Genomic DNA, 19,852 nt, shown 5'->3' on the forward strand with positions numbered 1-19,852 from the left:
GCAGTGGTATGACTGAGCTTCACAAAATGTGTGGAAAGTGTCAGGATGGCCGAGTGGTCTAAGGCGCCAGACTCAAGGGATATCAACCTTCTTAGTTGTTGAGAATTCTGGTCTCCGAATGGAGGCGTGGGTTCAAATCCAACTTCTGACAAAGATGTTTTGTAATGAGAACTTTAATTAAGATAAAGTCAATAAATCTCACATTGTTTTTGTGTTCCTTCCGCCATTGACAGTGATATTACTGAGCTTAAAGGTTGTGCAAAGAGTCAGGATGGCCGAGTGGTCTAAGGCGCCAGACTCAAGGGATATAAACCTTCTCAGTTGTTGAGAATTCTGATCTCCGAATGGAGGCGTGGGTTCAAATACCACTTCTGACAAAGATATTTTGTAATGAGAACTTGAATAAATGTAACAGCAATAAATCTCATATTATTTGTTGCATTTTTTCCACCATGGGCAGTGGTATGACTGAGCTTCACAAAATTCGTGGAAAGAGTCAGGATGGCCGAGTGCTCTAAGGCGCCAGACTCAAGGGATATCAACCTTCTCAGTTGTTGAGAATTCTGGTCTCCGAATGGAGGCGTGGGTTCAAATCCCACTTCTGACAAAGAGCTTTTGTAATGTGAACTTTAATTAAGATAAAGTCAATAAATCTCACATTGTTTTTGTGTTCCTTCCGCCATTGACAGTGATATTACTGAGCTTAAAGGTTGTGCAAAGAGTCAGGATGGCCGAGTGGTCTAAGGCGCCAGACTCAAAGAATATAAACCTTCTCAGTTGTTGAGAATTCTGGTCTCCGAATGGAGGCGTGGGTTCAAATACCACTTCTGACAAAGATATTTTGTAATGAGAACTTGAATAAATGTAACAGCAATAAATCTCATATTATTTGTTGTTTTTTTTCCACCATGGGCAGTGGTATGACTGAGCTTCACAAAATTTGTGGAAAGAGTCAGGATGGCCGAGTGGTCTAAGGCGCCAGACTCAAGGGATATCAACCTTCTCAGTTGCTGAGAATTCTGGTCTCCGAATGGAGGCGGGGGTTCAAATCCCACTTCTCACAAAGAGATTTTGTAATGTCAACTTTACTTAAGATAAAGTCAATAAATCTCATATTATTTGTTGCATTTTTTCCACCATGGGCAGTGGTATGACTGAGCTTCACAAAATTCGTGGAAAGAGTCAGGATGGCCGAGTGCTCTAAGGCGCCAGACTCAAGGGATATCAACCTTCTCAGTTGTTGAGAATTCTGGTCTCCGAATGGAGGCGTGGGTTCAAATCCCACTTCTGACAAAGAGATTTTGTAATGTGAACTTTAATTAAGATAAAGTCAATAAATCTCACATTTTTTTTGTGTTCCTTCCGCCATTGACAGTGATATTACTGAGCTTAAAGGTTGTGCAAAGAGTCAGGATGGCCGAGTGGTCTAAGGCGCCAGACTCAAAGGATATAAACCTTCTCAGTTGTTGAGAATTCTGGTCTCCGAATGGAGGCGTGGGTTCAAATACCACTTCTGACAAAGATATTTTGTAATGAGAACTTGAATAAATGTAACAGCAATAAATCTCATATTATTTGTTGTTTTTTTTCCACCATGGGCAGTGGTATGACTGAGCTTCACAAAATTTGTGGAAAGAGTCAGGATGGCCGAGTGGTCTAAGGCGCCAGATTCAAGGGATATCAACCTTCTCAGTTGCTGAGAATTCTGGTCTCCGAATGGAGGCGGGGGTTCAAATCCCACTTCTCACAAAGAGATTTTGTAATGTCAACTTTAATTAAGATAAAGTCAATAAATCTCACATTGTTTTTGTATTCCTTCTGCCATTGACAGTGATATGACTGAGCTTAAAGGTTGTGCAAAGAGTGAGGAAGGCCGAGTGGTCTAACGCGCCTGACTCAAGGATTATCTGCCTTCTCAGCTGTTGAGAATTCTGGTCTACGAATGGAGGCGTGGGTTCAAATCCCACTTCTGAAAAAGAGAATTTATAATGTGAACTTGAATTAAGATAAAGGCAATAAATCTCACATTATTTTTGTGTTCCTTCCGCCATTGACAGTGATATGACTGAGCTTAAAGGTTGTGCAAAGAGTCAGGATGGCCGAGTGGTCTAAGGCGCCAGACTCAAGGGATATCAACCTTCTCAGTTGTTGAGAATTCTGGTCTCCGAATGGAGGCGTGGGTTCAAATCCCACTTCTGACAAAGATATTTTGTAATGAGAACTTGAATAAATGTAACAGCAATAAATCTCATATTATTTGTTGTTTTTTTTCCACCATGGGCAGTGGTATGACTGAGCTTCACAAATATTGTGGAAAGAGTCAGGATGGCCGAGTGGTCTAAGGCGCCAGACTCAAGGGATATCAACCCTCTCAGTTGTTGAGAATTCTGGTCTCCTAATGGAGGCGTGGGTTCAAATCCCACTTCTGACAAAGATATTTTGTAATGAGAACTTGAATAAATGTAACAGCAATAAATCTCATATTATTTGTTGTATTTTTTCCACCATGGGCAGTGGTATGGCTGAGCTTGACAAAATTTGTGGAAAGAGTCAGGATGGCCGAGTGGTCTAAGGCGCCAGACTCAAGGGATATCAACCTTCTCAGTTGTTGAGAATTCTGGTCTCCGAATGGAGGCGTGGGTTCAAATCGCACTTCTGACAAAGAGATTTTGTAATGAGAACTTGAATAAATGTAACAGCAATAAATCTCATATTATTTGTTGTATTTTTTCCACCATGGGCAGTGGTATGGCTGAGCTTCACAAAATTTGTGGAAAGAGTCAGGATGGCCGAGTGGTCTAAGGCGCCAGACTCAAGGGATATCAACCTTCTCAGTTGTTGAGAATTCTGGTCTCCGAATGGAGGCGTGGGTTCAAATCCCACTTCTGACAGAGAGTTTTTGTAATGTGAACTTGAATAAATGTAACAGCAATAAATCTCATATTATTTGTTGTATTTTTTCCCCCATGGGCAGTGGTATGACTGAGCTTCACAAAATTTGTGGAAAGAGTCAGGATGGCCGAGTGGTCTAAGGCGCCAGACTCAAGGGATATCAACCTTCTCAGTTGTTGAGAATTCTGGTCTCCGAATGGAGGCGTGGGTTCAAATCCCACTTCTGACAGAGCGATTTTGTAAGGTGAACTTTAATTAAGATAATATTATTTGTTGTTTACATATTATTTGTTGTATTCTTTCCACCATGGGCTGTGATATGACTGAGCTTACGCACCAGATTCAAGGATTAAATGCCTTCTCAGCTGTTGAGAATTCTGGTCTACGAATGGAGGCGTGGGTTCAAATCCCAATGCTGACAGAGAAATTTTGTAATGAGAACATGAATAAACATAACAGCAATAAATCTCATATTATTTGTTGTATTTTTTCCACCATGGGCTGTGATATGACTGAGCTTAACAGAGGTAGTTGTGAGTGTGTCAGGATGGCCGAGTGGTCTAAGGCGCCAGACTCAAGGGATATCAACCTTCTCAGTTGTTGAGAATTCTGGTCTCCGAATGGAGGCGTGGGTTCAAATCCCACTTCTGACAAAGAGATTTTGTAATGAGAACTTGAATAAATGTAACAGCAATAAATCTCATATTATTTGTTGTATTTTTTCCACCATGGGCAGTGGTATGGCTGAGCTTGACAAAATTTGTGGAAAGAGTCAGGATGGCCGAGTGGTCGATCTGTGTTTGTGTTTGGAGCTCCGTCGAATTGATTCATTAATCCCTGATTTTCTTCTTTACCACTCATTTATAAACAAGCACTTTCTATTTTTATATCATGTGAACTTATCCTCGACACTATTCCTTATAAAAAAACAATCGGATTGCTTTGATATCGCTACTTAGATCCAACTTTCCGAATCTCGGCTACTAGCCTTTAGCCCGCTAGCATTTCACGCGTGGCCTCGCGCCTATCGACCCTCTCATTTTACACCCGTTTGACTGAAAGGATACGGGTTATATCCATCATTTCAGTCCTAAATTAGTAGTGATATTGGTAGTATCACTACTAATTTACTGTTCATCTGTTATAATGGCGAACATATCGGATGTGTGTCTAACGTTACCTCTGAGTGCAGGTGAGGACACATTCGAGCTGGTTTCGGTACGATTGGAGCTGGAGTCGGTGGAGAAACAGATCCGCGTTCTGCTGGTGAAGCAAGCCGAGCTGCGAGATCGGCGATCAACGCTTGAAACATCACGCGCCGATGCTCACAAGTCAGTGGTTAGTAACTTTTTGACTCCGACTTCGTCTACTCCGTGCGTTTCTCTGCCCAGAAGGACGCGATCATCTCTGCCTTCATTCACTCCGGCACCGAGGCAACACCATGGACACTGGGTGATCCCACAGCGGAAGACACGAGCCAGGACCAGACCAAGGACTTCCCCGCCCCTCCCGGTCTTCGAGATCTCCACCCGGAACCGCTTCTCCCCTCTTCGCGAGCCGGAACGTGACACCGCCGTGATCATCGGCACTTCCATGGTCCGTCATGTCCGTGCTACCTCAGGTAAGCGTAAGGTGCGCACTCACTGCTTTCCTGGTGCTCGTGTTCTTGATGTCGCTGCACAGATTCCCGAGATCCTGAACGGTGACGAGCGCGTCGGAGCTGTGGTCCTACACGCGGGGACGAACGACATCAGGCTGCGGCAGACGGAGGTTCTGAAGAAGGACTACAGAAGCCTGATCGAGACGGTTCGCAGCACATCGCCTGAAGCAACGATCATCGTGTCTGGACCGCTTCCCACGTACCGACTAGGACAAGAAAGGTTCAGTAGATTATTTGCTCTAAATGAATGGTTAATGTCATGGTGTAATGAACAGAAACTGCTCTTTGTAAATAATTGGAATCTGTTCTGGGAGCGACCTAGGCTCTACCGCGCTGATGGCCTGCACCCCAGCAGAATCGGAGCGGCTGTTCTGTCGGACAACATCTCCAAGACGTTACACACCATATGACTAGTAAGTCAAAGTCCAAATCACAGTCTTTGCTGTCCCAACTTAATTGATATAAGTAGTGTAGAACATTATATAGAAACTGTGTCTATTCCTCGCTTAGTGAGGCCAAACAATAAATCTAGTGTAGGATCTAGCAAAAATCTTATTGTAATTAAACCAGAAAATCTAAATATCAGTGAACAAAAACAATTTCTAAAGCTAGGTCTTCTAAACATTAGATCGCTCACACCTAAGGCGGTTATTGTAAATGAAATGGTCACAGATAATAGTTTCGATGTACTTTGCCTTACTGAAACCTGGCTTAAACCAAATGATTATTTCGGTCTAAATGAGTCTACTCCGCCAGGATACTGTTATAAGCATGAGCCCCGTCTGATCGGTCGTGGTGGCGGTGTTGCAACAATCTATAGAGATATTCTTAATGTTACTCAGAAAACAGGTCACAGGTTTAATTCGTTTGAAGTACTTGTGCTAAATGTTACGCTCTTAGATGCAAGAAACAAATCCATATTATCTCTAGCCTTGGCTACCCTATATAGACCTCCAGGGCCCTATGCTGACTTCCTAAAAGAGTTTGCATACTTTCTCTCAGATCTATTGGTCAATGTCGATAAAGCAATAATTGTTGGAGACTTTAACATACACGTAGATAATACAAATGATGCGTTAGGGACTGCGTTTACAGATTTATTAAACTCCTTTGGGGTCACGCAAAACGTCAGTGGTCCCACTCATCGTCTAAATCATACACTAGATTTAATTATATCATATGGAACCAATCCAACTGATATAAATATTATACCGCAAAGTGATGATCTCACTGATCATTACATGGTAACTTGTATAATACGTACTGCTGAAATTTGTCATGTTGCGCCACGTTATAGACCAGGCAGAACAATCCTTCCAACCACTATAGATAGATTCTCAAATAGCTTACCTGATCTATCTCAGCTGCGCAGTGCACCCAAACAAACAGATGAACTAGAGGAAATGACTAGCAGTTTGAGCACCATGTTCTCTAGTACACTAGATATTGTTGCACCAATTAGATTAAAAAAGGTTAGAGAGAAAACTAAAGCACCATGGTACAACAGTGCTACGCATGCAATCAAGAGAGAAACTCGTAACTTAGAGCGTAAATGGAAACAAACTAATTTAGAGGTCTTTAGAATCGCGTGGAAAGACAGTATGTCACGTTATAAAAAGGCTCTAAAAGCAGCCAGGGCTGAGCATCTCCGCAAACTAATAGAAAATAACCAAAATAATCCAAGGTTTTTATTCAACACCGTGGCTAGACTAACAAATAAACAAACATCACCAGAGCAAAATATTCCATTACAATATAGTAGTAATGATTTTATGAATTACTTCAATGAGAAAATAGAAAGCATCCGAAACACAATTGTAAATATACAATCCTCTATGATGTCTTATGATTCAGCCTCAATTATGGCCCCTCTAGAACAACTACACCGTTTTACAACTATAGGACAGGAAGAGCTAAATAAACTTATCATTGCATCTAAACCAACAACATGTTTATTAGATCCAATACCCACTAAACTACTGAAAGAAGTGTTACCTGTGGTCGAAGAGCCTCTTCTTAATATTATTAACTCGTCTTTATTTTTAGGTCATGTTCCAAAAATATTCAAGCTGGCAGTAATAAAACCTCTCATTAAGAAACCGCAATTAGATCCAAATAACTTAGCAAATTACAGACCCATCTCAAATCTTCCATTTATGTCTAAAATACTAGAAAAAATTGTGTCCGCTCAATTGTGCTCTTTCTTACAAGAAAATGATATCTATGAAAAATTCCAGTTGGGATTCAGACCGCATCATAGCACAGAAACTGCGCTAGTTAAAATTACAAATGATTTACTTTTAGCTTCTGACCAAGGCTGTATCTCAATACTAGTTCTACTCGATCTTAGTGCTGCGTTCGATACTATCGATCATAAAATACTCTTGGATCGACTACAAAACTACACTGGTGTTCAGGGACAGGCATTAAGCTGGTTTAGATCGTACTTATCAGACCGTTACCATTTTGTCTGTTTAAATGGGGAAAAATCAAAGATAACGTCAGTAGACTATGGAGTGCCGCAAGGATCGGTGTTAGGCCCTCTGCTATTCTCAATATATATGCTGCCACTTGGTAATATTATAAGAAAACATGGAATTAATTTCCACTGTTATGCTGATGACACTCAATTATATATCTCATCACGACCAGATGAAAACACTAACTTATCTAAATTGACAGAGTGTCTAAATGATATAAAATGCTGGATGACGTGTAATTTCCTGCTATTAAATTCAGATAAAACGGAGGTATTACTTATTGGTCCAAAAAACTACCCACAAAATCCCTTACAATACAACTTTAATTTAGAAGGATGTCCTGTTACTTTATCCACTACAGTAAAAGACCTGGGTGTTATACTAGACCGCAACTTGACCTTCGAAAATCATATTTCATATATTACAAGAACAGCCTTTTTCCACCTTAGAAACATTGCTAAGCTACGCAACATGCTATCTGTTTCTGATGCAGAAAAGTTAGTTCATGCATTCATGACCTCGAGACTAGATTACTGTAATGCTTTATTAGCTGGCTGTCCTGCCTCCTCAATCAACAAGCTACAGTTAGTGCAAAATGCAGCTGCTAGAGTTCTTACTAGATCAAGGAAATATGATCATATAACACCTATTTTATTTTATCATCTCTACACTGGTTACCTATCAAGTTCCGTATCAATTACAAAGTATTCCTACTGACCTATAAAGCCCTAAATGGTTTAGCTCCTGTGTATTTAACAGACCTTCTATCGCCATACAATCCATCGCGCTCTTTAAGATCACTAAATTCGAGGCTTCTGGTCATTCCTAGGATATCTAAGTCCACTAAAGGAGGGAGGGCGTTCTCGCATTTAGCTCCTAAACTCTGGAATAGCCTTCCTGATATTGTACGAGACTCAGACTCGCTGTCCCTGTTTAAAACTAGATTAAAGACGCATCTCTTTAACCAAGCATTCACTTAATGCTTAACCTTTGATACTACTGCTGAATCAGTTCGAATGCATTAACATTATGAACATCAGCTATGCTAATTATTTCCCATCTGCCTTTCTGCTGTTATCTCGGGACGCTAGTCCCGAGGTAAATAGCGTTCGTCAGCTCCAGTTTGTATCCAGCCTCTCACGGAGACTTCAGATCCCCCAACGCCTGTGAAGAGACGACTCGACGCCTGTGAAGAGACGACTCGACGCCGGCGATATGTTATGCCATAAATTAATACTTGATTAACTAACTGTATTTTTCTATGTACATTTCCGAAATGCAATTTCTGTAAAGCTGCTTTGAGACAATGTGTATTGTGAAAAGCGCTATACAAATAAATTTGAATTGAATTGAAATTTGAATTAAGGCGCCAGACTCAAGGGATATCAACCTTCTCAGTTGTTGAGAATTCTGGTCTCCGAATGGAGGCGTGGGTTCAAATCCCACTTCTGACAGGGAGATTTTGTAATCTGAACTTTAATTAAGATAAAGTCAATAAATCTCACATTCTTTTTGTGTTCCTTCTGCCATTGACAGTGATATGACTGAGCTTAAAGGTTGTGCAAAGAGTCAGGATGGCCGAGTGTTCTAACGCGCCAGACTCAAGGATTATCTGCCTTCTCAGCTGTTGAGAATTCTGGTCTACGAATGGAGGCGTGGGTTCAAATCTCACTTCTGAAAAAGAGATTTTGTAATGTGAACTTGAATTAAGATAAAGGCAATAAATCTCACATTATTTTTGTGTTCCTTCCGCCATGGACAGTGATATGACTGAGCTTAAAGGCGGGCATACACTGTGCGATGTCTGTGCGATTTCAGCAAGGTACCTACTCACACTGAACGAGTAAATCGCATGCGATGTAAAGCCAAAGCTCAGGATTTATGTGCTCACACTATACGGTCCGAACGTCGAGCTGCGACTGAGCTTACGCACCAGACTCAAGGATTATATGCCTTCTCAGCTGTTGAGAATTCTGGTCTACGAATGGAGGCGTGGGTTCAAATCCCAATGCTGACAGAGAAATTTTGTAATGAGAACATGAATAAACATAACAGCAATAAATCTCATATTATTTGTTGTATCTTTTCCACCATGGGCAGTGGTATGGCTGAGCTTGACAAAATTTGTGGCAAGAGTCAGGATGGCCGAGTGGTCTAAGGCGCCAGACTCAAGGGATATCAACCTTCTCAGTTGTTGAGAATTCTGGTCTCCGAATGGAGGCGTGGGTTCAAATCCCACTTCTGACAAAGAGATTTTGTAATGAGAACTTGAATAAATGTAACAGCAATAAATCTCATATTATTTGTTGTATTTTTTCCACCATGGGCAGTGGTATGGCTGAGCTTCACAAAATTTGTGGAAAGAGTCAGGATGGCCGAGTGGTCTAAGGCGCCAGACTCAAGGGATATCAACCTTCTCAGTTGTTGAGAATTCTGGTCTCCGAATGGAGGCGTGGGTTCAAATCCCACTTCTGACAGAGCGATTTTGTAATGTGAACTTTAATTAAGATAATATTATTTGTTGTTTACATATTATTTGTTGTATTCTTTCCACCATGGGCTGTGATATGACTGAGCTTACGCACCAGACTCAAGGATTATATGCCTTCTCAGCTGTTGAGAATTCTGGTCTACGAATGGAGGCGTGGGTTCAAATCCCAATGCTGACAGAGAAATTTTGTAATGAGAACATGAATAAACATAACAGCAATAAATCTCATATTATTTGTTGTATTTTTTCCACCATGGGCTGTGATATGACTGAGCTAAACAGAGGTAGTTGTTAGTGTCAGGATGGCCGAGTGGTCTAAGGCGCCAGACTCAAGGATTATCTGCCTTCTCAGCTGTTGAGAATTCTGGTCTACGAATGGAGGTGTGGGTTCAAATCCCAATGCTGACAGAGAAATTTTGTAATGAGAACATGAATAAACATAACAGCAATAAATCTCATATTATTTGTTGTATTTTTTCCACCATGGGCTGTGATATGACTGAACTTAACAGAGGTAGTTGTTAGTGTCAGGATGGCCGAGTGGTCTAAGGCGCCAGACTCAAGGGATATCAACCTTCTCAGTTGTTGAGAATTCTGGTCTCCGAATGGAGGCGTGGGTTCAAATCCCACTTCTGACAAAGAGATTTTGTAATGAGAACTTGAATAAATGTAACAGCAATAAATCTCATATTATTTGTTGTATTTTTTCCACCATGGGCAGTGGTATGGCTGAGCTTCACAAAATTTGTGGAAAGAGTCAGGATGGCCGAGTGGTCTAAGGCGCCAGACTCAAGGGATATCAACCTTCTCAGTTGTTGAGAATTCTGGTATCCGAATGTAGGCGTGGGTTCAAATCCCACTTCTGACAGAGAGATTTTGTAATGTGAACTTTAATTAAGATAAAGTCAATAAATCTCACATTCTTTTTGTGTTCCTTCTGCCATTGACAGTGATATGACTGAGCTTAAAGGTTGTGCAAAGAGTCAGGATGGCCGAGTGGTCTAACGCGCCAGACTCAAGGATTATCTGCCTTTTCAGCTGTTGAGAATTCTGGTCTACGAATGGAGGCGTGGGTTCAAATCCCACTTCTGAAAAAGAGATTTTGTAATGTGAACTTGAATTAAGATAAAGGCAATAAATCTCACATTATTTTTGTGTTCCTTCCGCCATGGACAGTGATATGACTGAGCTTAAAGGCGGGCATACACTGTGCGATGTCTGTGCGATTTCAGCAAGGTACCTACTCACACTGAACGAGTAAATCGCATGCGATGTAAAGCCAAAGCTCAGGATTTATGTGCTCACACTATACGGTCCGAACGTCGAGCTGCGACTTGACTGCTCACACTATACGTGTGAAATATGTGCGATAACCCCCCGTGTTGGGTTGGTAGACGATATCATATAGCCTATCCAGAGATATTGTCAAAACAATTATCAGCTATCAAGATGATTTAGCACTTCCAATTTATGTATTAAATTGTTATTAGTATTATTGTATTAGGGAAGGCTAATTTTATTATTAAATTGATCTGCTATTATAATTAATTTGCCACGCAATAATTTCACAGCACATCACCGCAATGCGCGCTGAGGATAATAAAATATTAAATAGAAGCCTACTCCTCGAGGAATAATAAAATAATAATAATATAATTATATGCCTATAATTCATTGTAATCTACCTAAATGTTTTAGACAATTTTCAATGAGGATCCTAATTGAAAATTGTCTTAATTATTAGGCCGATTACAATGAATTATAGGCATATCATTATGTTAACCGTCTATAATATGTCCGAACACTGGAATAATTAGTCATCAATGAAAATTAAAAACAGGTTTATTTCAAAAACATTTTTTGACAAATTAATAAAAGAGGCACGGTGCTACATCGCAGCTTGGAAGACGTGGGTAATAACTGGACAAACTGTAGATAAGCAACAGTAATTTGTAGCTAGTTTGAACTACAGAACTTAAAGACTTCCCTCTGTTCGTTTTTTTTTTTTTTTTTTCAGATTGAAATGCTTAAACTTCTGTTTTCGCGCAGGCGCAGTGAGGGAAAAAAACACTGAGTTTAGGGCGATCGGTTCGTAGCTCTGCTTCAACTGTGCGATATAGTCACGAGGAGCGACCAAAATTTCTGACATGCCAGAAATTCATCCGACCATCCAATTGCCGATCGGGAGAGGTTAATCGCCTCTCGTTTCCCCTTGTACACTGCACGAACACTGCACGACAAACGACGCACGACAAAGCTGAAAATCGTCCCGACCCGAAAAAGAGTCGCACGAGTCAGAATTCGGCTCAAAATCGGACGAAATTCGCACAGTGTATGCCCGCCTTAAAGGTTGTGCAAAGAGTCAGGATGGCTGAGTGGTCTAAGGCGCCAGACTCAAGGGATATCAACCTTCTCAGTTGTTGAGAATTCTGGTCTACGAATGGAGGCGTGGGTTCAAATCCCACTTCTGACAAAGAGATTTTGTAATGTGAACTTTAATTAAGATAAAGTCAATAAATCTCAAATTTTTTGGTGTTCCTTCTGCCATTGACAGTGATATGACTGAGCTTAAAGATTGTGCAAAGAGTCAGGATGGCCGAGTGGTCTAACGCGCCAGACTCAAGGATTATCTGCCTTCTCAGCTGTTGAGAATTCTGGTCTACGAATGGAGGCGTGGGTTCAAATCCCACTTCTGAAAAAGAGATTTTGTAATGTGAACTTGAATTAAGATAAAGGGAATAAATCTCACATTATTTTTGTGTTCCTTCCGCCATGGACAGTGATATGACTGAGCTTAAAGGCTGTGCAAAGAGTAAGGATGGCCGAGTGGTCTAACGCGCCAGACTCAAGGATTATCTGCCTTCTCAGCTGTTGAGAATTCTGGTCTACGAATGGAGGCTTGGGTTCAAATCCCACTTCTGAAAAAGAGATTTTGTAATGTGAACTTGAATTAAGATAAAGGCAATAAATCTCACATTATTTTTGTGTTCCTTCCGCCATGGACAGTGATATGACTGAGCTTAAAGATTGTGCAAAGAGTAAGGATGGCCGAGTGGTCTAACGCGCCAGACTCAAGGATTATCTGCCTTCTCAGCTGTTGAGAATTCTGGTCTACGAATGGAGGCGTGGGTTCAAATCCCAATGCTGACAGAGAAATTTTGTAATGAGAACATGAATAAACATAACAGCAATAAATCTCATATTATTTGTTGTATTTTTTCCACCATGGGCTGGGATATGACTGAGCTTAACAGAGGTAGTTCTTGGTGTCAGGATGGCCGAGTGGTCTAAGGCGCCCGACTCAAGGGATATCAACCTTCTCAGTTGTTGAGAATTCTGGTCTCCGAATGGAGGCGTGGGTTCAAATCCCACTTCTGACAAAGATATTTTGTAATGAGAACTTGAATAAATGTAACAGCAATAAATCTCATATTATTTGTTGTATTTTTCCACCATGGGCAGTGGTATGACTGAGCTTCACAAAATTTGTGGAAAGAGTCAGGATGGCCGAGTGGTCTAAGGCGCCAGACTCAAGGGATATCAACCTTCTCAGTTGTTGAGAATTCTGGTCTCCGAATGGAGGCGTGGGTTCAAATCCCACTTCTGACAAAGAGATTTTGTAATTTGAACTTTAATTAAGATAAAGTCAATAAATCTCACATTTTTTGTGTTCCTTCTGCCATTGACAGTGATATGACTGAGCTTAAAGATTGTGCAAAGAGTCAGGATGGCCGAGTGGTCTAACGCGCCAGACTCAAGGATTATCTGCCTTCTCAGCTGTTGAGAATTCTGGTCTACTAATGGAGGCGTGGGTTCAAATCCCACTTCTGAAAAAGAGATTTTGTAATGTGAACTTGAATTAAGATAAAGGCAATAAATCTCACATTATTTTTGTGTTCCTTCCGCCATGGACAGTGATATGACTGAGCTTAAAGCTTGTGCAAAGAGTCAGGATGGCCGAGTGGTCTAAGGCGCCAGGCTCAAGGGATATCAACCTTCTCAGTTGTTGAGAATTCTGGTCTCCGAATGGAGGCGTGGGTTCAAATCCCACTTCTGACAAAGATATTTTGTAATGAGAACTTGAATAAATGTAACAGCAATAAATCTCATATTATTTGTTGTATTTTTTCCACCATGGGCAGTGGTATGACTGAGCTTCACAAAATTTGTGGAAAGAGTCAGGATGGCCGAGTGGTCTAAGGCGCCAAGCTCAAGGGATATCAACCTTCTCAGTTGTTGAGAATTCTGGTCTCCGAATGGAGGCGTGGGTTCAAATCCCACTTCTGACAGAGAGATTTTGTAATCTGAACTTTAATTAAGATAAAGTCAATAAATCTCACATTCTTTTTGTGTTCCTTCTGCCATTGACAGAGATATGACTGAGCTTAAAGGGTGTGCAAAGAGTCAGGATGGCCGAGTGGTCTAACGCGCCAGACTCAAGGATTATCTGCCTTCTCAGCTGTTGAGAATTCTGGTCTACGAATGGAGGCGTGGGTTCAAATCCCACTTCTGACAGAGAGATTTTGTAACCTGAACTTTAATTAAGATAAAGTCAATAAATCTCACATTCTTTTTGTGTTCCTTCTGCCATTGACAGAGATATGACTGAGCTTAAAGGGTGTGCAAAGAGTCAGGATGGCCGAGTGGTCTAACGCGCCAGACTCAAGGATTATCTGCCTTCTCAGCTGTTGAGAATTCTGGTCTACTAATGGAGGCGTGGGTTCAAATCCCACTTCTGAAAAAGAGATTTTGTAATGTGAACTTGAATTAAGATAAAGGCAATAAATCTCACATTATTTTTGTGTTCCTTCTGCCATTGACAGTGATATGACTGAGCTTAAAGATTGTGCAAAGAGTCAGGATGGCCGAGTGGTCTAACGCGCCAGACTCAAGGATTATCTGCCTTCTCAGCTGTTGAGAAATCTGGTCTACGAATGGAGGCGTGGGTTCAAATCCCACTTCTGACAGAGAGATTTTGTAACCTGAACTTTAATTAAGATAAAGTCAATAAATCTCACATTCTTTTTGTGTTCCTTCTGCCATTGACAGAGATATGACTGAGCTTAAAGGGTGTGCAAAGAGTCAGGATGGCCGAGTGGTCTAACGCGCCAGACCCAAGGATTATCTGCCTTCTCAGCTGTTGAGAATTCTGGTCTACTAATGGAGGCGTGGGTTCAAATCCCACTTCTGAAAAAGAGATTTTGTAATGTGAACTTGAATTAAGATAAAGGCAATAAATATCACATTATTTTTGTGTTCCTTCCGCCATGGACAGTGATATGACTGAGCTTAAAGGTTGTGCAAAGAGTCAGGATGGCCGAGTGGTCTAAGGCGCCAGGCTCAAGGGATATCAACCTTCTCAGTTGTTGAGAATTCTGGTCTCCGAATGGAGGCGTGGGTTCAAATCCCACTTCTGACAAAGATATTTTGTAATGAGAACTTGAATAAATGTAACAGCAATAAATCTCATATTATTTGTTGTATTTTTTCCACCATGGGCAGTGGTATGACTGAGCTTCACAAAATTTGTGGAAAGAGTCAGGATGGCCGAGTGGTCTAAGGCGCCAGGCTCAAGGGATATCAACCTTCTCAGTTGTTGAGAATTCTGGTCTCCGAATGGAGGCGTGGGTTCAAATCCCACTTCTGACAGAGAGATTTTGTAATCTGAACTTTAATTAAGATAAAGTCAATAAATCTCACATTCTTTTTGTGTTCCTTCTGCCATTGACAGAGATATGACTGAGCTTAAAGGGTGTGCAAAGAGTCAGGATGGCCGAGTGGTCTAACGCGCCAGACTCAAGGATTATCTGCCTTCTCAGCTGTTGAGAATTCTGGTCTACGAATGGAGGCGTGGGTTCAAATCCCACTTCTGACAGAGAGATTTTGTAACCTGAACTTTAATTAAGATAAAGTCAATAAATCTCACATTCTTTTTGTGTTCCTTCTGCCATTGACAGAGATATGACTGAGCTTAAAGGGTGTGCAAAGAGTCAGGATGGCCGAGTGGTCTAACGCGCCAGACTCAAGGATTATCTGCCTTCTCAGCTGTTGAGAATTCTGGTCTACTAATGGAGGCGTGGGTTCAAATCCCACTTCTGAAAAAGAGATTTTGTAATGTGAACTTGAATTAAGATAAAGGCAATAAATCTCACATTATTTTTGTGTTCCTTCCGCCATGGACAGTGATATGACTGAGCTTAAAGGTTGTGCAAAGAGTCAGGATGGCCGAGTGGTCTAAGGTGCCAGGCTCAAGGGATATCAACCTTCTCAGTTGTTGAGAATTCTGGTCTCCGAATGGAGGCGTGGGTTCAAATCCCACTTCTGACAAAGATATTTTGTAATGAGAACTTGAATAAATGTAACAGCAATAAATCTCATATTATTTGTTGTATTTTTCCACCATGGGCAGTGGTATGACTGAGCTTCACAAAATTTGTGGAAAGAGTCAGGATGGCCGAGTGGTCTAAGGCGCCAGACTCAAGGGATATCAACCTTCTCAGTTGTTGAGAATTCTGGTCTCCGAATGGAGGCGTGGGTTCAAATCCCACTTCTGACAAAGAGATTTTGTAATTTGAACTTTAATTAAGATAAAGTCAATAAATCTCACATTCTTTTTGTGTTCCTTCTGCCATTGATAGTGATATGACTGAGCTTAAAGATTGTGCAAAGAGTCAGGATGGCCGAGTGGTCTAACGCGCCAGACAGACTCAAGGATTATCTGCCTTCTCAGCTGTTGAGAATTCTGGTCTACTAATGGAGGCGTGGGTTCAAATCCCACTTCTGAAAAAGAGATTTTGTAATGTGAACTTGAATTAAGATAAAGGCAATAAATCTCACATTATTTTTGTGTTCCTTCCGCCATGGACAGTGATATGACTGAGCTTAAAGGTTGTGCAAAGAGTCAGGATGAAAATTAATTGAAAATTGTCTTAACATTTAGGCCGATTACAATGAATTATAGGCATATCATTATGTAAACCGTCTATAATATGTCCGAACACTGGAATAATTAGTCATCAATGAAAATTAAAAACAGGTTTATTTCAAAAACATTTTTTGACAAATTAATAAAAGAGGCACGGTGCTACATCGCAGCTTGGAAGACGTGGGTAATAACTGGACAAACTGTAGATAAGCAACAGTAATTTGTAGCTAGTTTGAACTACAGAACTTAAAGACTTCCCTCTGTTCGTTTTTTTTTTTTTTAAGATTGAAATGCTTAAACTTCTGTTTTCGCGCAGGCGCAGTGAGGGAAAAAATCACTGAGTTTAGGGCGATCGGTTCGTAGCTCTGCTTCAACTGTGCGATATAGTCACGAGGAGCGACCAAAATTTCTGACATGCCTGAAATTCATCCGACCATCCGATTGCCGATCGGGAGAGGTTAATCGCCTCTCGTTTCCCCTTGTACACTGCATGAACACTGCACGACAAACGACGCACGACAAAGCTGAAAATCGTCCCGACCCGAAAAAGAGTCGCACGAGTCAGAATTCGGCTCAAAATCGGACGAAATTCGCACAGTGTATGCCCGCCTTAAAGGTTGTGCAAAGAGTCAGGATGGCAGAGTGGTCTAAGGCGCCAGACTCAAGGGATATCAACCTTCTCAGTTGTTGAGAATTCTGGTCTACGAATGGAGCCGTGGGTTCAAATCCCACTTCTGAAAAAGAGTTTTTTTAATGTGAACTTGAATTAAGATAAAGGCAATAAATCTCACATTATTTTTGTGTTCCTTCCGCCATGGACAGTGATATGACTGAGCTTAAAGGTTGTGCAAAGAGTCAGGATGGCCGAGTGGTCTAAGGCGCCAGACTCAAGGGATATCAACCTACTCAGTTGTTGAGAATTCTGGTCTCCGAATGGAGGCGTGGGTTCAAATCCCACTTCTGACAAAGAGATTTTGTAATGAGAACTTGAATAAATGTAACAGCAATAAATCTCATATTATTTGTTGTATTTTTTCCACCATGGGCAGTGGTATGACTGAGCTTCACAAAATTTGTGGAAAGAGTCAGGATGGCCGAGTGGTCTAAGGCGCCAGACTCAAGGGATATCAACCTTCTCAGTTGTTGAGAATTCTGGTCTCCGAATGGAGGCGTGGGTTCAAATCCCACTTCTGACAGAGTGATTTTGTAATGTGAACTTTAATTAAGATAAAGTCAATAAATCTCACATTCTTTTTGTGTTCCTTCTGCCATTGACAATGATATGACTGAGCTTAAAGGTTGTGCAAAGAGTCAGGATGGCCGAGTGGTCTAACGTGCCAGACTCAAGGATTATCTGCCTTCTCAGCTGTTGAGAATTCTGGTCTACGAATGGAGGCGTGGGTTCAAATCCCTTGATAAAGAGATTTTGTAATGTGAACTTTAATTAAGATAAAGTCAATAAATCTCACATTTTTTTGTGTTCCTTCTGCCATTGACAGTGATATGACTGAGCTTAAAGATTGTGCAAAGAGTCAGGATGGCCGAGTGGTCTAACGCGCCAGACTCAAGGATTATCTGCCTTCTCAGCTGTTGAGAATTCTGGTCTACGAATGGAGGCGTGGGTTCAAATCCCACTTCTGAAAAAGAGATTTTGTAATGTGAACTTGAATTAAGATAAAGGCAATAAATCTCACATTATTTTTGTGTTCCTTCCGCCATGGACAGTGATATGACTGAGCTTAAAGGCTGTGCAAAGAGTCAGGATGGCCGAGTGGTCTAAGGCGCCAGGCTCAAGGGATATCAACCTTCTCAGTTGTTGAGAATTCTGGTCTCCGAATGGAGGCGTGGGTTCAAATCCCACTTCTGCCAGAGAGATTTTGTAATGTGAACTTTAATTAAGATAATATTATTTGTTGTTTACATATTATTTGTTGTATTCTTTCCACCATGGGCTGTGACATGACTGAGCTTATGCGCCAGATTCAAGGATTATCTGCCTTCTCAGCTGTTGAGAATTCTGGTCTACGAATGGAGGCGTGGGTTCAAATCCCAATGCTGACAGAGAAATTTTGTAATGAGAACATGAATAAACATAAGAGCAATAAATCTCATATTATTTGTTGTATTTTTTCCACCATGGGCTGTGATATGACTGAGCTTAACAGAGGTGGTTGTTAGTGTCAGGATGGCCGAGTGGTCTAAGGCGCCAGACTCAAGGGATATCAACCTTCTCAGTTGTTGAGAATTCTGGTCTCCGAATGGAGGCGTGGGTTCAAATCCCACTTCTGACAAAGAGATTTTGTAATGAGAACTTGAATAAATGTAACAGCAATAAATCTCATATTATTTGTTGTATTTTTCCACCATGGGCAGTGGTATGACTGAGCTTCACAAAATTTGTGGAAAGAGTCAGGATGGCCGAGTGGTCTAAGGCGCCAGACTCAAGGGATATCAACCTTCTCAGTTGTTGAGAATTCTGGTCTCCGAATGGAGGCGTGGGTTCAAATCCCACTTCTGACAGGGAGATTTTGTAATGTGAACTTTAATTAAGATAAAGTCAATAAATCTCACATTCTTTTTGTGTTCCTTCTGCCATTGACAGTGATATGACTGAGCTTAAAGGTTGTGCAAAGAGTCAGGATGGCCGAGTGTTCTAACGCGCCAGACTCAAGGATTATCTGCCTTCTCAGCTGTTGAGAATTCTGGTCTACGAATGGAGGCGTGGGTTTAAATCTCACTTCTGAAAAAGAGATTTTGTAATGTGAACTTGAATTAAGATAAAGGCAATAAATCTCACATTATTTTTGTGTTCCTTCCGCCATGGACAGTGATATGACTGAGCTTAAAGGCGGGCATACACTGTGCGATGTCTGTGCGATTTCAGCAAGGTACCTACTCCCACTGAATGAGTAAATCGCATGCGATGTAAAGCCAAAGCTCAGGATTTATGTGCTCACACTATACGGTCCGAACGTCGAGCTGCGACTTGACTGCTCACACTATACGTGTGAAATATGTGCGATAACCCCCCGTGTTGGGTTGGTAGACGATATCATATAGCCTATCCAGAGATATTGTCAAAACAATTATCAGCTATCAAGATGATTTAGCACTTCCAATTTATGTATTAAATTGTTATTAGTATTATTGTATTAGGGAAGGCTAATTTTATTATTAAATTGATCTGCTATTATAATTAATTTGCCACGCAATAATTTCACAGCACATCACCGCAATGCGCGCTGAGGATAATAAAATATTAAATAGAAGCCTACTCCTCGAGGAATAATAAAATAATAATAATATAATTATATGCCTATAATTCATTGTAATCTACCTAAATGTTTTAGACAATTTTCAATGAGGATCCTAATTGAAAATTGTCTTAACATTTAGGCCGATTA

At 40.9% G+C, this 19,852-nt stretch overlaps 1 protein-coding gene and 30 non-coding genes across 33 annotated transcripts in view; all 31 read left to right on the plus strand.

Moving 5' to 3' along the window:
* The window catches only part of opn8c (opsin 8, group member c), a 136,161-nt gene that overhangs the window by 45,388 nt on the left and 70,921 nt on the right, over positions 1-19,852 (plus strand). The window lies entirely within an intron of this gene.
* trnal-caa (transfer RNA leucine (anticodon CAA)) lies at positions 40-151 on the plus strand. The gene is made up of 2 exons: positions 40-77; positions 106-151. It is a non-coding gene; the product is annotated as a tRNA-Leu (tRNA).
* Positions 266-377, plus strand: trnal-caa (transfer RNA leucine (anticodon CAA)). The gene is made up of 2 exons: positions 266-303; positions 332-377. It is a non-coding gene; the product is annotated as a tRNA-Leu (tRNA).
* Positions 496-607, plus strand: trnal-caa (transfer RNA leucine (anticodon CAA)). Its single transcript has 2 exons — positions 496-533; positions 562-607. It is a non-coding gene; the product is annotated as a tRNA-Leu (tRNA).
* trnal-caa (transfer RNA leucine (anticodon CAA)) lies at positions 722-833 on the plus strand. The gene is made up of 2 exons: positions 722-759; positions 788-833. It is a non-coding gene; the product is annotated as a tRNA-Leu (tRNA).
* On the plus strand, positions 1,182-1,293 carry trnal-caa (transfer RNA leucine (anticodon CAA)). The gene is made up of 2 exons: positions 1,182-1,219; positions 1,248-1,293. It is a non-coding gene; the product is annotated as a tRNA-Leu (tRNA).
* trnal-caa (transfer RNA leucine (anticodon CAA)) lies at positions 1,408-1,519 on the plus strand. The gene is made up of 2 exons: positions 1,408-1,445; positions 1,474-1,519. It is a non-coding gene; the product is annotated as a tRNA-Leu (tRNA).
* Positions 2,090-2,201, plus strand: trnal-caa (transfer RNA leucine (anticodon CAA)). Its single transcript has 2 exons — positions 2,090-2,127; positions 2,156-2,201. It is a non-coding gene; the product is annotated as a tRNA-Leu (tRNA).
* On the plus strand, positions 2,320-2,431 carry trnal-caa (transfer RNA leucine (anticodon CAA)). Its single transcript has 2 exons — positions 2,320-2,357; positions 2,386-2,431. It is a non-coding gene; the product is annotated as a tRNA-Leu (tRNA).
* Positions 2,550-2,661, plus strand: trnal-caa (transfer RNA leucine (anticodon CAA)). The gene is made up of 2 exons: positions 2,550-2,587; positions 2,616-2,661. It is a non-coding gene; the product is annotated as a tRNA-Leu (tRNA).
* trnal-caa (transfer RNA leucine (anticodon CAA)) lies at positions 2,780-2,891 on the plus strand. The gene is made up of 2 exons: positions 2,780-2,817; positions 2,846-2,891. It is a non-coding gene; the product is annotated as a tRNA-Leu (tRNA).
* Positions 3,010-3,121, plus strand: trnal-caa (transfer RNA leucine (anticodon CAA)). Its single transcript has 2 exons — positions 3,010-3,047; positions 3,076-3,121. It is a non-coding gene; the product is annotated as a tRNA-Leu (tRNA).
* On the plus strand, positions 3,434-3,545 carry trnal-caa (transfer RNA leucine (anticodon CAA)). Its single transcript has 2 exons — positions 3,434-3,471; positions 3,500-3,545. It is a non-coding gene; the product is annotated as a tRNA-Leu (tRNA).
* On the plus strand, positions 9,168-9,279 carry trnal-caa (transfer RNA leucine (anticodon CAA)). Its single transcript has 2 exons — positions 9,168-9,205; positions 9,234-9,279. It is a non-coding gene; the product is annotated as a tRNA-Leu (tRNA).
* Positions 9,398-9,509, plus strand: trnal-caa (transfer RNA leucine (anticodon CAA)). The gene is made up of 2 exons: positions 9,398-9,435; positions 9,464-9,509. It is a non-coding gene; the product is annotated as a tRNA-Leu (tRNA).
* On the plus strand, positions 10,050-10,161 carry trnal-caa (transfer RNA leucine (anticodon CAA)). Its single transcript has 2 exons — positions 10,050-10,087; positions 10,116-10,161. It is a non-coding gene; the product is annotated as a tRNA-Leu (tRNA).
* trnal-caa (transfer RNA leucine (anticodon CAA)) lies at positions 10,280-10,391 on the plus strand. Its single transcript has 2 exons — positions 10,280-10,317; positions 10,346-10,391. It is a non-coding gene; the product is annotated as a tRNA-Leu (tRNA).
* On the plus strand, positions 11,885-11,996 carry trnal-caa (transfer RNA leucine (anticodon CAA)). Its single transcript has 2 exons — positions 11,885-11,922; positions 11,951-11,996. It is a non-coding gene; the product is annotated as a tRNA-Leu (tRNA).
* On the plus strand, positions 12,792-12,903 carry trnal-caa (transfer RNA leucine (anticodon CAA)). The gene is made up of 2 exons: positions 12,792-12,829; positions 12,858-12,903. It is a non-coding gene; the product is annotated as a tRNA-Leu (tRNA).
* Positions 13,021-13,132, plus strand: trnal-caa (transfer RNA leucine (anticodon CAA)). The gene is made up of 2 exons: positions 13,021-13,058; positions 13,087-13,132. It is a non-coding gene; the product is annotated as a tRNA-Leu (tRNA).
* trnal-caa (transfer RNA leucine (anticodon CAA)) lies at positions 13,471-13,582 on the plus strand. Its single transcript has 2 exons — positions 13,471-13,508; positions 13,537-13,582. It is a non-coding gene; the product is annotated as a tRNA-Leu (tRNA).
* On the plus strand, positions 14,379-14,490 carry trnal-caa (transfer RNA leucine (anticodon CAA)). Its single transcript has 2 exons — positions 14,379-14,416; positions 14,445-14,490. It is a non-coding gene; the product is annotated as a tRNA-Leu (tRNA).
* trnal-caa (transfer RNA leucine (anticodon CAA)) lies at positions 14,831-14,942 on the plus strand. The gene is made up of 2 exons: positions 14,831-14,868; positions 14,897-14,942. It is a non-coding gene; the product is annotated as a tRNA-Leu (tRNA).
* Positions 15,061-15,172, plus strand: trnal-caa (transfer RNA leucine (anticodon CAA)). Its single transcript has 2 exons — positions 15,061-15,098; positions 15,127-15,172. It is a non-coding gene; the product is annotated as a tRNA-Leu (tRNA).
* trnal-caa (transfer RNA leucine (anticodon CAA)) lies at positions 15,739-15,850 on the plus strand. Its single transcript has 2 exons — positions 15,739-15,776; positions 15,805-15,850. It is a non-coding gene; the product is annotated as a tRNA-Leu (tRNA).
* Positions 15,968-16,079, plus strand: trnal-caa (transfer RNA leucine (anticodon CAA)). Its single transcript has 2 exons — positions 15,968-16,005; positions 16,034-16,079. It is a non-coding gene; the product is annotated as a tRNA-Leu (tRNA).
* On the plus strand, positions 17,303-17,414 carry trnal-caa (transfer RNA leucine (anticodon CAA)). The gene is made up of 2 exons: positions 17,303-17,340; positions 17,369-17,414. It is a non-coding gene; the product is annotated as a tRNA-Leu (tRNA).
* On the plus strand, positions 17,533-17,644 carry trnal-caa (transfer RNA leucine (anticodon CAA)). The gene is made up of 2 exons: positions 17,533-17,570; positions 17,599-17,644. It is a non-coding gene; the product is annotated as a tRNA-Leu (tRNA).
* On the plus strand, positions 18,206-18,317 carry trnal-caa (transfer RNA leucine (anticodon CAA)). The gene is made up of 2 exons: positions 18,206-18,243; positions 18,272-18,317. It is a non-coding gene; the product is annotated as a tRNA-Leu (tRNA).
* trnal-caa (transfer RNA leucine (anticodon CAA)) lies at positions 18,628-18,739 on the plus strand. The gene is made up of 2 exons: positions 18,628-18,665; positions 18,694-18,739. It is a non-coding gene; the product is annotated as a tRNA-Leu (tRNA).
* Positions 18,857-18,968, plus strand: trnal-caa (transfer RNA leucine (anticodon CAA)). The gene is made up of 2 exons: positions 18,857-18,894; positions 18,923-18,968. It is a non-coding gene; the product is annotated as a tRNA-Leu (tRNA).

Source organism: Siphateles boraxobius, unplaced genomic scaffold (genome assembly GCF_051911475.1).
Source record: "Siphateles boraxobius isolate OS27281-9 unplaced genomic scaffold, OSU_SipBor_1 8, whole genome shotgun sequence".
Classification (NCBI taxonomy): Eukaryota; Metazoa; Chordata; class Actinopteri; order Cypriniformes; family Leuciscidae; genus Siphateles; species Siphateles boraxobius.